The following is a 14,585-nucleotide window of genomic DNA, read 5'->3' on the forward strand; positions in this document are numbered from 1 at the left end:
TAGTAGCTCAAAAGGAAAATGAAAACAAAATACTTTGAAATGGAACAACAAAAAGCTGAATTGAAAATACTTTATAGCAATCAAAAGTACCAAAGAGCATAGTTTTAAAATCATAGTGCCCAAAACTTCCCACCTCTACCCCACCACCTCTAGGTTTCTTTGACATCTCAGAAATGTCTTGTTTGCATCCAGCATCACTGATACCTTTGAAACTAACTTCTTGACTCACATCATTGGTTTATGTAAACTAGGAATACATCGTTTAAAGATCTTGCACCCTTCCATTCCCAATGTCAGGAATTCAATAGGAGATTACTGTTACGGGGCTGAACTGGGTGAGTGAAATACTAATTAAGATTACTATAAGCTTCTGGATAGGATTAAAGAAGACCAGACTAAATTATTTATGTAATCACTTTGCTTTGGCATTAAGAGTGTATCATTTGGTTGAGCAGAGCCAAGCTCAAGATGATGCTGGAGATTGGTAATTAGATATGGGACTTTTCATAACTTGATAAAAGCCTCCATCTAACTCAAGAGAATTGTGACAGCTGCTCAGTAGCTGATGTTGGAAGTGATCCAGTGTGTGTGTGTGTGTGTGTGTGTGTGTGTGTGTGTGTGTGGTGTGAACCCTTCTTGTAAATGGCTATCTCATGTTACTCAGTGACTTCATAAAACCCTTCATATTATCATTAGAAACCACACAAAAGTCATTGGATGAATCCACCAAGAAAACCAACAGGTGCAGTCAGGCAATTCAAGTTCTAGTTTCATCTCTGACACTGAATTATCAGGTAAGACTGACTCTTCTGCCTCAGTTTTCTCATCTGCATAATAGGTCTGATATTATCCAGCAAGAATTAAAATAATTACAAAGTTGTTAGTACTATGAATAAAATAGTCATAAAAGCAATATGGATTTGAGTTACTCCTAGGAAAAACTCTAGAAATCTGTAATTATTTACCATGTGTTTTCTGGATTTATACAGATATATGAATTACAATGTATGTGGAAAATAGCTGCTTTTATTTTTTCAGGAATTTCTATATACTATTAATTACCATGATAATACCTATAAAAATGAAGGTAACAAACATGCCTTTGGTTGTAATAGATTAAATTGCACTCTAATAGTACTTAGGGAGGGTTGAAATGATCTGTAGTCAGTTTTACCCTCATTCTACTATTAACCCCTCTATGACACAGACTGTATACCATTTATCTTTTGATCCTAAGTGCCTAACAGAATAAATTCTTGGTAAGTTCTTTTAAAGATATGAATAATAAACGCAACAGAGAATGAAATTTGGCATGTGCCTATTTATTCCAGACTTCAAATTGTGCTGTTCTGTCTGTTAGCCACAAGAGGGCACTTGAAGCCCGTAGTTTGGTTCCATCCGGGGCTCTCCCTAACCCCAGTGTGTTCTCTTGACAGGCCTAATTTCAATTCGGGCCAGCCAGATTTTTCAAGATGAAAGTGCTATTGAATTAAAACTTAATGTGAGGACCTCAGAATTTATACCAGAATGTGGTTCTGGTATAAATTAAAATGAAGCTACAGTGAGATGCGTTGCTTTACTGGTATCATTTTCTGAAGTCAATCCAGTGTTTCAGACAGCAAGTTGGATTTAAATAGCATATGCCATGACTGAAATAGTTCTGTTTCAGCTATTTTATCAAAAAAAGGACAGTAAATTCTTAATAAAAAGTGAAAGAAAATCTCCAGTGTCTTATTTCCCTGTCATCGTGGTCCTCTCTCATAGAGTCCTTTTAGAAGGGAATAATACTCATATCTTCCTTTTTCATACTATGTTAGTGTTTTAAAAAGGAAAGTATAAATAGAACATTATATAGTGTCAAAACCCTGTAGACACTCAATGAATGTTGGCTTATGATGATGATGGTAAAGAATCCCAGTTAATGAAGGCAGATAGATTCTGTACTTGGGATTCAATGTCGCTCATAAAATAACGTTGAGTACAGGAACTGGTGCCGGTACTTAGGGCATCCATAAATGCTCTGGCATAAATGCTCATAAATGTTCTGATCACCAGAACTGAGTGATAATAAATGGCTTTCAGTTACTGCAAACCTTCCGAATCCAAAATTATCTGTTGAGGGCACATCTTTAAGAATTTAACCTTTCTAGGTGGCTATTTATATCCAAATTGGGTTTTGACAAAGTAAGAGGCATAATGTCAAGTAATGAAAACAGAGACGTCCATCAAGCCCCAGCCCTTCCGATGTGCAGGCGATTTGGGTAGCGATATATATTGTGTCATTTGAGGAGCGTTCAGTTTGGCTAATATAGCATGTGAGTACGTACTCTGGTTCTCTTCTCGGATGAATCATTGATGTGCTTGGTGATTTCATTAGTCACTTACAAAGTTCTACATGACGGTTGCCTATCATCCACATGATTCCTTTCTGCTAGGGATGCTGAAAATATAAAAAAGCAGGAGAATCACAGAGCTCCTCTTAGCAGGTGTAACATAAAGTCAAAGTTATAGGAAAGGACTTTACAAGTCCTTATGTATAATACATGTTGTACTTCTAGCAGTGGGGCTCATGAAACAGTTTTGTGTATGGGATCTATCTCCCAGATTTTGTCTCATGCATAAACATTTTTGGCAGACCTAGGTACTGAAAAACACAGATGTATTCACTGATCAGCTGCTTTTCCTATGTTCCTGACCCAGTTCTTTCACAATATGGAAACTTTGTAGAAACCTCCAGTTAACCAACTATCCCTTTATTATTATCCTCACTCCCTTCATGGTCTCGTTCCCTCCTTTTACCCATTGATGGTAAAAGTTGATGGTTTATCATTAGAACTCCTTTACAATTAACTTTAACTTCTCTCACTCTTTTTCCCCCCAATCACACACAGTCCTGCTTAAATGTAACTACCCTGAGAGCTTACTCCCTCCACGCATCTTATCCCCTGAACTTTGTGTTGAAGAAAATTACACAACATTCTGATAAGTCCTATTCTAAAATAACAACTACAACATTCTGAAGTTGGCCTAGGCTGGTCAAAAATGTTAATGTCATGAAAGAATGAAAGGCTATAAAAATTGAAAAGGGAAAAAAGCAGGGTGCCTGGGTGGCTCAGTCAGTTAAGCATCTGGTCATGATCTCATGGTTAGTGGGTTCAAGCCCCACTTTGGGCTCTGCTGACAACTTGGAGCCTGGAGCCTGCTCCCGATTCTGTGTCTCCCTCTCTCTGTTCTTCCCCGGTTGAGCTCAGTCTTGGTCTCTCAAAAATAAATAAAATGTTAAAAAAAAAAAAAAGGGGGGGGGAGCGGAGAAGGAAAGAAATGAAGATCAAGAATTGTTTTATGTTTTAAAAAAAAGAATAGATATTTGCATTTAAAAAAATTTGTAAACAAAGTTTATTTTTATTCATTTTGAGAGAGAGAGGGAAAGAAAGAGAATCCCAAGCAGGCTCTGCACTGTCAGCACAGAGTCCAATCAATGCAGGGCTCAAACGGTCAAACCATGAGATCATGACCTGAGCTGAAACCAAAGGTCAGATGCTTAACCAACTGATCCACCCAGGTGCCCCCTAGAGAGATATTTATTTGTCTTTAAAGCGATGTGACCGTCTTATTAAACAAAATTATAAAGAACATTATTAGGACACTTGGTAATTTTTAAACATGGGCTATAATATCAGTATTTTAAATTTCCTGAATGTTACATTTGTATTAGGAGGAATGACTTTGTCCCATGTTGTAGTATTTAGGGATGAAGTGTTACATCATAACAAACTTTCAAAGGGTTCAACAACAAAAACAAAAGTATATATACTTAATATGGAGAGAATGATAGACACTGTTAATCTAAGAGAAGGATATACTTATCACAAACAGCCTTGAAATTTTTCAAAATCATATTTTTAAAAGAAATAATGGTCACAATTCTCAAACGAACACTTGTTGCTGCCCCCAAAATTCTACTATACTTCCCTAGCCTACACTTCCCACTCCCCCAAATGCCCGTTTCACACTCCTCTCCCACAGTAACAACACTACTTCCTGCTTTACCAACAAACAGCAGCAATCAGACAACAACCCAGCATCATCACATCACCAAATCTGTGAGCCTTCCTGAATCTGAATCCACTTTCCCCACTTTCCTCCACTTGTGCTCTGGATCCCAGCACTCTCTCTTTCTTGATAATTTCTTTCCTGAGGTTACTCCTCTCCAAAATTTTCCAACAGAAGTTTCTCCCTCTATTTCATCAACCCTTACAGCAGAAATTTGGCCTGGTAACTTGCATCTTTTACAAAAAACCATGTCTTGGTCACAAATCTCCCTCAAGGAACAGCCTCATTTCTTTGCTCACATTCAAAGCAAGGAAGACTTCTTAAAGAGATTTTTTTGTTGTTGTTTAATTTTGAGAGAGAGAGAAAAAGAGAATGTGAGAGGGGAAGGGACACAGAATCCCGAGCAGGCTCGAACCCACAAACTGTGAGATCATTACCTGAGCTGAAATTAGGAGCTGAATTCTTAACCAGCTGAGCCACCCAGGCACTACTGTAGGAAGGCTTCTTAATTGAGTTGTCTATACCTCCACTTACTTCCCACTCACTCACTCAATTTGGGGTTATGGAAATTGTCATTTCACTGAAGCTATTCATGTCAAGGTCAAGAGAAACATCTACTTAATAACCTCTTAGCAATAATGGTAACAAATGACCACTCTCCTTGTTAGACACATTCCTCTCTTCTTTCCCATGTTGCAAAACTCTCCTGCTTTTCTCTTAACTCATGGCTGCTGTCTCTCAGTCTTTGCTAACTTCTCAAACCGCAATTATATGGCCTAAGTTCTTCTCTGTCTCAGGGTTCTTGACTGCTTTGTGTTATTTTCGCACTCAAGTGAAGCCTATCAATTCTTTCTCATAATAACATATTAAAATGCACAAAATAAAATTCTTAGAGTTACACAGGAAACTATATTAAAGTATAATTATAAATATCTTTCAAAATAAATGCACAATATTCATCTTTATTAACACAAAAATAAGGCAATGCATTTCAAATATAGGTAGGCTTAAAATCACATGTTATTTTTAAAATACCAATTTAAAGGCTATTTATTTCTTAACTTTTATAAGAACATTAAGTTATGAGGTGGTGTTTAACCAAGCATATATATTACATATGATATCAATATGATATATTGGACATTCCATCAATTTCAAATTTTTGTTTTAATGGTTATAAGTACTGAAAATATTGATTACTTAAGAGACATTTTTTCTTTTTTTTTTTTTTTTTTTTTTTTTTTTTTTGCAAATGGAATGAAAGCTTCTTCCGCTCACTTTGCAAAGCCAGGAAATCTTGTCTCAAAGAACACCAGGATTCTTTTTGAGTTACATTTCAACTATAATAAGATTTGGTCCTAAGATCAAAGATCACAGGCTAGGACAATATCTTCAACAGAGTTTATTGAAAAGAAAAGGATTATGGATCTCCGGTTCAGCTTTAATATTATCAAGATAAAAGTAACTTCTGAAAGAATCAATAGTTTCCAATTGTCCCTAGATTTCTCTTTTTGAAGAAATTGACAGCCATCTGAGGACGAAGCACCTTCTCTAACATTTCAAGGTTTGGAGGGTGTCAGCCTTGCTTCTGGTTGCCTTGCTTCCTGATCAGTTGCTAATCCTAGTCACTTTATGATTTTTTTTTAAGTAGAAGGCACAATAGTCTTGAAACGAAAGTTTTATCTCATTCATATGGTTAAAAATAACTGCCAGGGGAGCCAACTCATGGATAAATCATTTTTTTTCAAAGTGTTCCAAATGTGGAGTTTTTTGGCTTTTAGAGAAATTAAAGCCAACGGTCTTTAATTCAGATAAGCATTTAAGTCTTGTTCTCTGGGAATGCCAATGAACTATTTGGTAAAGATGTCCTTCTTAGTCTGATCCTCTCTCTTGACCAATTCTTTTTTTTTTAATTTTTTTTTAACGTTTTATTTATTTTTGAGACAGGGAGAGACAGAGCATGAACAGGGGAGGGTCAGAGAGAGGGAGACACAGAATCTGAAACAGGCTCCAGGCTCTGAGCTGTCAGCACAGAGCCCGACGCGGGGCTCGAACTCACGGACCGCGAGATCATGACCTGAGCCGAAGTCAGCCGCTTAACCGACTGAGCCACCCAGGTGCCCCATCTCTTGACCAATTCTTAAATGCAGTTAATTATTCAGAGTAATTATCAGAGGATAGTGTTGATAACTTTTACAGTTGTTGGCAAAGGATTGTAGGAATAGTCTTAATTCTTAGTGCATGTCTATGTTAAAAAACAAAAAGTGATGACATCACGAGGTTCTTCCTTTCCCATTAAGATAAGAATATTGGATATATTACCAAGTATCGCTGCAATCAGGAAGGAAAATAATGCTTTTTTTTTCCAGTTGAAGTTTTGTTTGGAGAAATAATGTTTACAAAAAACAAAGCGATAAAACTTTTCACAACTTCGAACTTGTCAACAACCTTGCCCATTTCCAAAAGAGACTCACAGAATAAGAATTCTTCCAGCCACATACTCAAGGGGAACAGGGAGGCTATCAATTTCTCCATTTCTTGTTTCAAAATGTTAAGATATTTTTATAATTCTACCCTGAATGAGAACATTTGACATGAGAACCTCTCCTAGATTTCTGCTGGTTTGGGAGCTTCTGGGTAAAACCTGAAACTAGCCCCTGTACATGGAGGGCGCTTAGAGACGGAAGAAAGAGGCAGGCCACTCCAGACAGAAGTTTTAATAAGCGGGGAACTTACATATGAGGCTTGCCTTGGGCAGCAGAAAAACAAGCTGATTTCTGCACTACCTGCCATAATCTTAAAAGTTCACATAGAGATCTTAACTTGGCTCAGTGATATATTACACAGTCCAGATGGTCTCAATAGCAACTCACTCTCTCAAGGCTGCGTTCCTGAAAATAGTTCCCACTGTTGGAAATGGTGGGCAGAGTGTGCATTCCAAGCCTCTGATTGCCTGGGTTTAAACTGTGGGTCAACTGGTGGTCACATCCCCTCTACCCACCTGCTCCAACAATTTCCTCTGTTCCAGTCCAAAAACCAACTTGAACATTTTCAGTGAATATGGCTAAACTAGAGTCTCTCCAATTTTATAGAATGTTAGAAAAAAGAATTTTGTTAAATGGAAATTCCAAATTTCAGAAGTATCCTAGCTTTCATCTTGAGATTTTCTTGCATGAAAAAGTGCCACTCTTAAGAATTTTTACAAATAAAAACTCTGGTGGCATGATCCATGAAAGAACTAATCAATAAACATGACTTCATTCAAAATTTAAATTTCTGCTCTCCAAAAGGCACTGTCAAAAATTGAAAAGACAAACTACAGACTGGGAAAAAATATTTGCCAAAGGTTTATCTGATTAAGGACTATTATCCAAAATATAACAAAGAATTTCTTAAACTCAACAAGAAAACAAAAAACCAAACATGGGCCAGAGACCCCACCAAAGAAGATCTACAAATAGCAAATAAGCATGTGACAAGATGATCCACATCATATATCATCAGGGACATGCAAATTAAAACAATAAAGAGATGCCATTATACACTTATTAGAGTGGCCAAAACCCAGAACACATTGAATGCTGAGGAAGATGTACAACAGGAACCCTCCTCATTCTATTCTTGGTAGGAATGCAAAATGGTACAGCCACTTTGGAAGACAGTTTGATGTTTTTTTTACAAAACTAACTGTACTCTAAACCATGTAATCCAGCAATCACACTCTTTGGTATTCACCCAAACGAGATGAAAATATATCTACATAAAAACCTGCACATGGATATTTATAGCGACTTTATTCATAACTGCCCAAACTTGGAAGCAACCAAGTTGTCCTTCAGTAGGTGGGATGGATAAATAACCTGTGGTACATCCAGACAATGGAATATTATTCAGCACTAAAAAGAAATGAGCTATTTAGTTCATTAAAACTTAAAGGCATACTACTAAGTGAAACTTAAATGCATACTACTAAGTGAAAGAAACCAATCTGAAACCCAAAGAATACAAGGTCAAGAGTGAACCCTAAAATACAGACTTTGGGTGATAATGTATCAGTGTAGGTATATCACTTGTAACAAATGTACCACTCTGGTGGGGGATGTTGACAATGGGGGAGTCTCTGCATATGTGATGGCAGGAGGTATATGGGAAGTCTTCATACCTTTTGCTCTACTTTGTGAAACTAAAGGGCTCTAAAAAATAGTCTGTTAAAAAACAACTACACTGTAGCCTTTGTGTCCCTTCCATGAGGTAATACACAACTAATACACTAGCATCTGAGATGGGAAGAGTATAGTTATGTTGTTATGGGTCTAATAATTCCTTTAAGTATTGATGAGCATAAATGATGTTTCAAGATACCTCCAACAATTGTAATATTATAGAAGAATATCTATGATTTCCAGTGATATCACAGATACCGACACTACTGTGGTTTGCTGTCTACGTTAATAATTGAAGGGAATGCAAAATAAAGCTGTAATATTTTTCCCCATCCAAGTTCACAGCCATCTGCCCTCTGAGATCTTAGCCACTCTTGTGGCTTCAAATTCCATCTATGTGCTGCTGAATAAGTCCCAGGTTTTATTTGTTTACTTGACTTGGCATTTACACTTGGTCTATAAGAATAGTTACCATTGTTGAGGGCTTCTTATATGCTAAGCACTATTATAAGCATTTTACATTTACTAAGTCATTTACTTCCCAAAGTAATACTATCAGTAAGTTCTATTCTCATTTTACATAACAAGAGACTTGAGGACAAAGATGTTAAGTAGTTTGTCCTGGCTACTGAGTAGCAGAGTGAAGCATAGAGCCCTGGAGGGCTGCCTTCAAAGCCTGTGCTCCCAGCCTGTAAGCCAAACCTTCTCCTAGTCAGTACATCAAACTCAAGTTGGAGAAAACAGGGGTGTGGCTCACTGACCTCAGAATGCACCTCCTCCAGCCTTTCGATATCAAAGTAAATGATCCACCATCCACCTAGGCATTAATGCCCCAAACTTAAGATATCATAGGTTTCCCTTGCTCCACCAATGCATTCCAAAATATAATTCCAAACGTAAATAACAATGCTGTCTTTAACCTATATCCAGGCATCTGTCCATTTCTTAACAATTCCAATACTTCCTTTCTTTTTAAAAAAATTTTTTGTTTATTTATTTTGAGAGAGAGAGAGAGAGAGAGAAAGAGCAAGCAAGCAGGTGAGGGGTAGAGAGAGGGAGACAGAGACTCCCAAGCAGGCTGCACACCGTCAACACAGAGCCCGATGCAGGGCTCAAACTCACGAACTTTGAGATCATGACCTGAGCCAAAATCAAAAGTCAGACACTTAATCAACTGAGCCACATCCAGGAGCCCCTCCAATACTTTTTTTCTAATTTCATCCTCATTATCTCTAGTCAAGAACACTACAATAGCATACTAACCAGTCTTATGTCCATTCTTGTCCCCAATTTAATCCCTTACTGCAAAGCAGGTATAGTGCATTTTCTGAAACATAAATCAAGGTTTAAAGCTTGAACAACTGCTTCCTTGGGTTTTAAAAGCCTACTTTATCTTGCCCTCATATCGCTTTCCAAACTTACCTCATGCTTCCTTCCCCCTCATTTGCTATCTCCAGTTGCACTGGCTTTTTGTGCCTTCCCAGTTATTTATTTAATTGTTTGTTTATTTGTTTTTAGTTTATCCTTATTTGCCATTATTTTGAAAGGGAGAGAAGAGGGAAATAGAAATAAAATCCAAGCCATCACTTAAAAATGTGGCCATAGGCACTGTTATTTATGTGTCATTGCATCATGGCATTTGATAAAAATGTTTCCTAATTTTATTGAGATATGATGAACATATAACATTGTGTTAGTTTAAGGTGTACAACATGATAATTTGATATATGTATATATCACAAATTGATTACCACAATAAGATTAGTTAACACAGTCATCTCTTCATATTATTACAATTTCCATCAAAAATCAGGAACAAGGGGCGCCTGGGTGGCGCAGTCGGTTAAGCGGCCGACTTCAGCCAGGTCACGATCTCGCGGTCCGTGAGTTCGAGCCCCGCGTCAGGCTCTGGGCTGATGGCTCAGAGCCTGGAGCCTGTTTCCGATTCTGTGTCTCCCTCTCTCTCTGCCCCTCCCCCATTCATGCTCTGTCTCTCTCTGTCCCAAAAATAAATAAATGTTGAAAAAAAAAAAAATCAGGAACAAGACAAGGATCCCACTCTCACCATTCCTATTCAACATAGTACTAGGCGGCACCAGGATGGCTCAGTTGGTTAAGGATCCAACTCTTGGTTTCAGCTCAGGTCATGATCTCACCATTAGAGAGACTGAGCCCTATGTCGGGCTCTGTGCTGACAGCATAGAGCCTGTTTGGGATTTTCTCTTACTCCCTCTCTCTCTGCCCTTCCCCCGCTCATATGCATGCATGTGCTCTCTCTCTCTCTCTCTCTCTCTCAAAATAAATGAATAAACTCAAAACAACAACAACAACATAATACTAGAAGTCCTAGCCAGAGCAATTGAGCAAGAAAAAGAAGAAAAAAAGGCATCAAAATCAGAAAGGAAGAAATAAAGCTGTCACTATTTGCAGATGACAAGATGTTATATATAGAAAACCCTAAATATTCCACCAAAAAAAAAAAAAAAGCCTATTAGAACTAATAAGCAGATTCAGTAAAGTTTAGGAACAAAATCAACATATAAAAATCAGTTACATTTCTGTAAACAAATAATGAAATATCTTAAAGAGTAATAAAGAAAATAATCCCATTTACAATGGCTTCAAAGACAATAAAATACCTAAGAATAAATTTAGCCAAGGAGGTGAAAGATCTGTACACTGAAAATTATAAGACATTGATTAAAGAAACTGAAGACACAAATAAATGGAATTTTGTTTTGGTCTCATAAACTGCAAGAATTAATATTGTTAAAATGTACATACTACCTAAAGTCATCTTTAGGATGACATCTTTAGGGATTCAAAGCAATCCCTATCAAAATCCCAAAAGCATTTTTCACAGAACTAGAAAAAGCAATCTTACAATTTGTATAAACTACAGAAGACCCCAAATAGCCAAAAGCAATCTTGAGAATTAACAGAGTTGGAAACATCACACTTTCTGATTTCAAACTATATTACAAAGTTATAGTAATCAAAAAACAGTATGGTAATGGCATGAAAACAGACACATAGATCAATGGAACAGAGACCCCTGAAATAAACCAATGAATATACAGTCAACTAATATTGGAAGAGGGAATCAAGACTACTCAATGGGGAAAGAATGATTTCTTCAATAAATGGTGTTGAGAAAACTGGATAACCACATGCAAAAGAATGAAATTGGACCTCTTACATCTTTCCAGTTCTTACTCATTCTATGTTTGTTCCTTATTTAAGATAATTGCTCTAGATGTTACCTCAATTGAAACTTTCTTACTTGACTGTAAGCTTTATGAGGGCAAGGACTTTGTATGTCTTCCTCATTGACACATTTCTATTACCTAGAACTATTTTTGATGATCAAGCATCCTTAATAAATATTTGTTGAATAAATGCATGAATATATATATATATATATATATATATGCTTCTTAGTGAAAATATAAATTAAAACAATATTTTATTTGAGTTTATTGGAGTTTAATACACCTAACAGAATGCTGGGCAAATAGTAAGTGCACAATAAATACTTTTTTGATGAACTGAATATGACCATTATATTGTTAACCTACTTTCAAAGTAATACAAATTGCTAATTATCAGCAATACTTGGCCAGGAAATACTGTGGAGTGTTTCAAAATATAAAGTCAAGATTGAAAGCTTTTTGTTTGCTTCAAAACAAATAACAAATGGTTATTACCATTTGCCAAGGGCATATAAGATGTTGATTTGTTCTCAGTTCTGTCTAGGAAATGTCTTCTCAACTAGGATTATCCTAGCACGTAGATAGCTATTTGGGGAAGGGAGGCTTAATAACATTGTGTCTAAAAAAAAATTGGGGTCAATACAGTTTCCATATTTAAATCTCCTATATAAGGTTTTGGGAAAATAAGAATTGCCAAATGACTCAGCCCTCTGAGAACACTGCCCCACTGGTCCTTCACCTTCACCTTATTAAATATTATACCCAGTGAGGCATTTTTCAAATTGGCCTGTATCATTTTCCAGGGCTTTGCCCTTGACACAAAAGTATGATTTACTAATAAAAATGTTTTCTTAATTAGAATTTGGAGGGGGGGTTGCAAACAAAAGTAACTAACTGGAAAACTTAAGCAAAAGGAAATTTATATAAAGAATAATGGAAGCTCCATATTCTCACAGGAAACCTGACAAATCAAAACATGGAAACAGGTAGGAACCAAGCCACTTTCTTTCTTTTTTTTTAATGTTCATTAAATTATTAATGTTTATTCACTTTTGAGAGAGAGACAGAGTGTGAGCAGGAGAGGAGAGGAGAGAGAGGGAGACACAGAATCCGAAGCAGCTCCAGGCTCTGAGCTGTCAGCACAGAGCCCAACGTGAGGCCCAAACCCACGAATCAGGAGATCATGACCTGAGCCAAAGTCAGACTCCCAAGGGACTGAGCCACCCAGGCGCCCCTGTACCAAGCCACTTTCTAAGCCTTGGAGGAAGGAACCTCAGAACAGTCCTGTGTGAACAGACCAGTCAGGGCACCTCTGAGGCAATGAATGAATTCCAGCATTTACTCTCTCAAGGCTCCTCTGCCCAAGGTTCAAGCTCCAAGGAGAATCTGATACTCTGGGTTCCCCCCACCACACATATACACACCTTGGGTCACCAGACTACATTTAATTGGGAAAGAGATTATTCCACAAAGGAGAAATTGGGATGATGTTTAAAAGGGAGAAAAGATAGTGCTCCCCACATAAGAACTGACTACTTCAAACAACAGAAACAAAATTCTCAAGGCATTAAAAAACAAAATAAAACCCACATGCTTGCCTGAGAACAAAGGTTTGTTCTATCAGTAGGTTTTAGTCTCTTTACCCCTTTACATTTTTCTAGTTTCCTGGCTTTTTATTAGAGAATGCTGCCAACAGTGTCACCTAGTGCCGGCAAGTGCCTTAAAGATAAGTGAGTAAAACTACTAGCTTTCCCAAATCGCCTACTCTCATGCCTGCACATGCACAGCTCCAAGTAACCAGAGAAAAGACACCATTCTTGTTGATTTCACTTTAATTCAAGACTGCTATGACCACTAGTCTGATTGGCTGCCTGCAGGGAGTATTTTCCGCTGACCTTTTGACACTCCAACTCTTCTATCTTGTGGTGGATAGAGTCTAAGATGGTCCCCAAGTAGCCCTATTTTTTCAGGAATCTGCTCCAATCAGGATTTCACTCCTGCCATTTTACTACAACTGTTCTTAGAGTTTCCAATAAGCTCTACATTGTTAAATCCCAGGGTAATTGATAGCCATTACTTCCTCCTCCTTGAATACTTCTCTACGTGGCTTCCCAGGCAATACTCTTGCCTGATGTCTCTGCCATTTTTTGGACCACCCTTTCTCAGTCAGTTTTGCTTGTTTTTCCTCATCTTTCCTACTACTCAATACTGGAGTTTCCCAAGGCTCTGTCTTTAGATCTTTTCATCTATATTCCATTCACTATGAATGGATCTCATTCATTCATGTGTGTGAATGAATATGATCACATTCGGCCTCATTATTTTTAAAATACATGCTCATGTTTATCAGATTAATATTTCCAACTTGAAGTTTTCCCTGAGCTTCAGATTCAAAAACCAAACTGCCTATTTTACATCTCACTTGGAAATCTAATAGATATTAAACTTGATATTTACAAAGGTGAGCTCTTGATACACTCTTCAGATATACTCTTCCCACATTCTTCACCACCTCTTAATGACTTCCATACTTCTAGATGTTGAGGACCAAACCTTGAAGTCATGTTTGCCCCTCCTTTTTTCTCTTACCCTACATATTCCTTGTCAGCAAATCCTATCGACTCGGTTCTCAAATATACCCACAACCTGACCACTTTTCACTACCAACACTGTTACCATCCTTTTCCAAGATACCATTATTCTCGCCTGGATTATTTGCATTCATCTCTGAATTGATGTCCCATCTCTGAATTGATGCATCTGTTCTTGCCCTAGTGCAACTAAATAGTATCTGAGTGTTTCTTTGAAAACATAAGTTAAATCATGTCATATTTTAGCTCAGTATTCTACAGGGGGTTCCCATCTAACTCAAAGTCAAATACATGATCCTGCATGATCTGCCCCACCTCCCATTACTTCTCGGTCTTCATATCTTATATACTTTGACTTCCCTGTTCCTTACACATCAAAACACACTCCCTCCTCATGGCATTGGCATCTGTTCTAAAATGACTGGAATGCTCTTCTCCCAGATGTCCACATGGCTAAGCAAATTCCCTTTAGACCTTCAGATCTTTACTCGAAATTCACCTTCTCTGTGACAATTTCCTGGTCCTTCTATTTAAAACTTCATCATACTCAATCCACCCCCCTGCCT

The sequence above is a fragment of the Herpailurus yagouaroundi genome, unplaced genomic scaffold, assembly GCF_014898765.1.
Source record: "Herpailurus yagouaroundi ecotype Mexico unplaced genomic scaffold, PumYag 186, whole genome shotgun sequence".
NCBI classification, from domain to species: domain Eukaryota; kingdom Metazoa; phylum Chordata; class Mammalia; order Carnivora; family Felidae; genus Herpailurus; species Herpailurus yagouaroundi.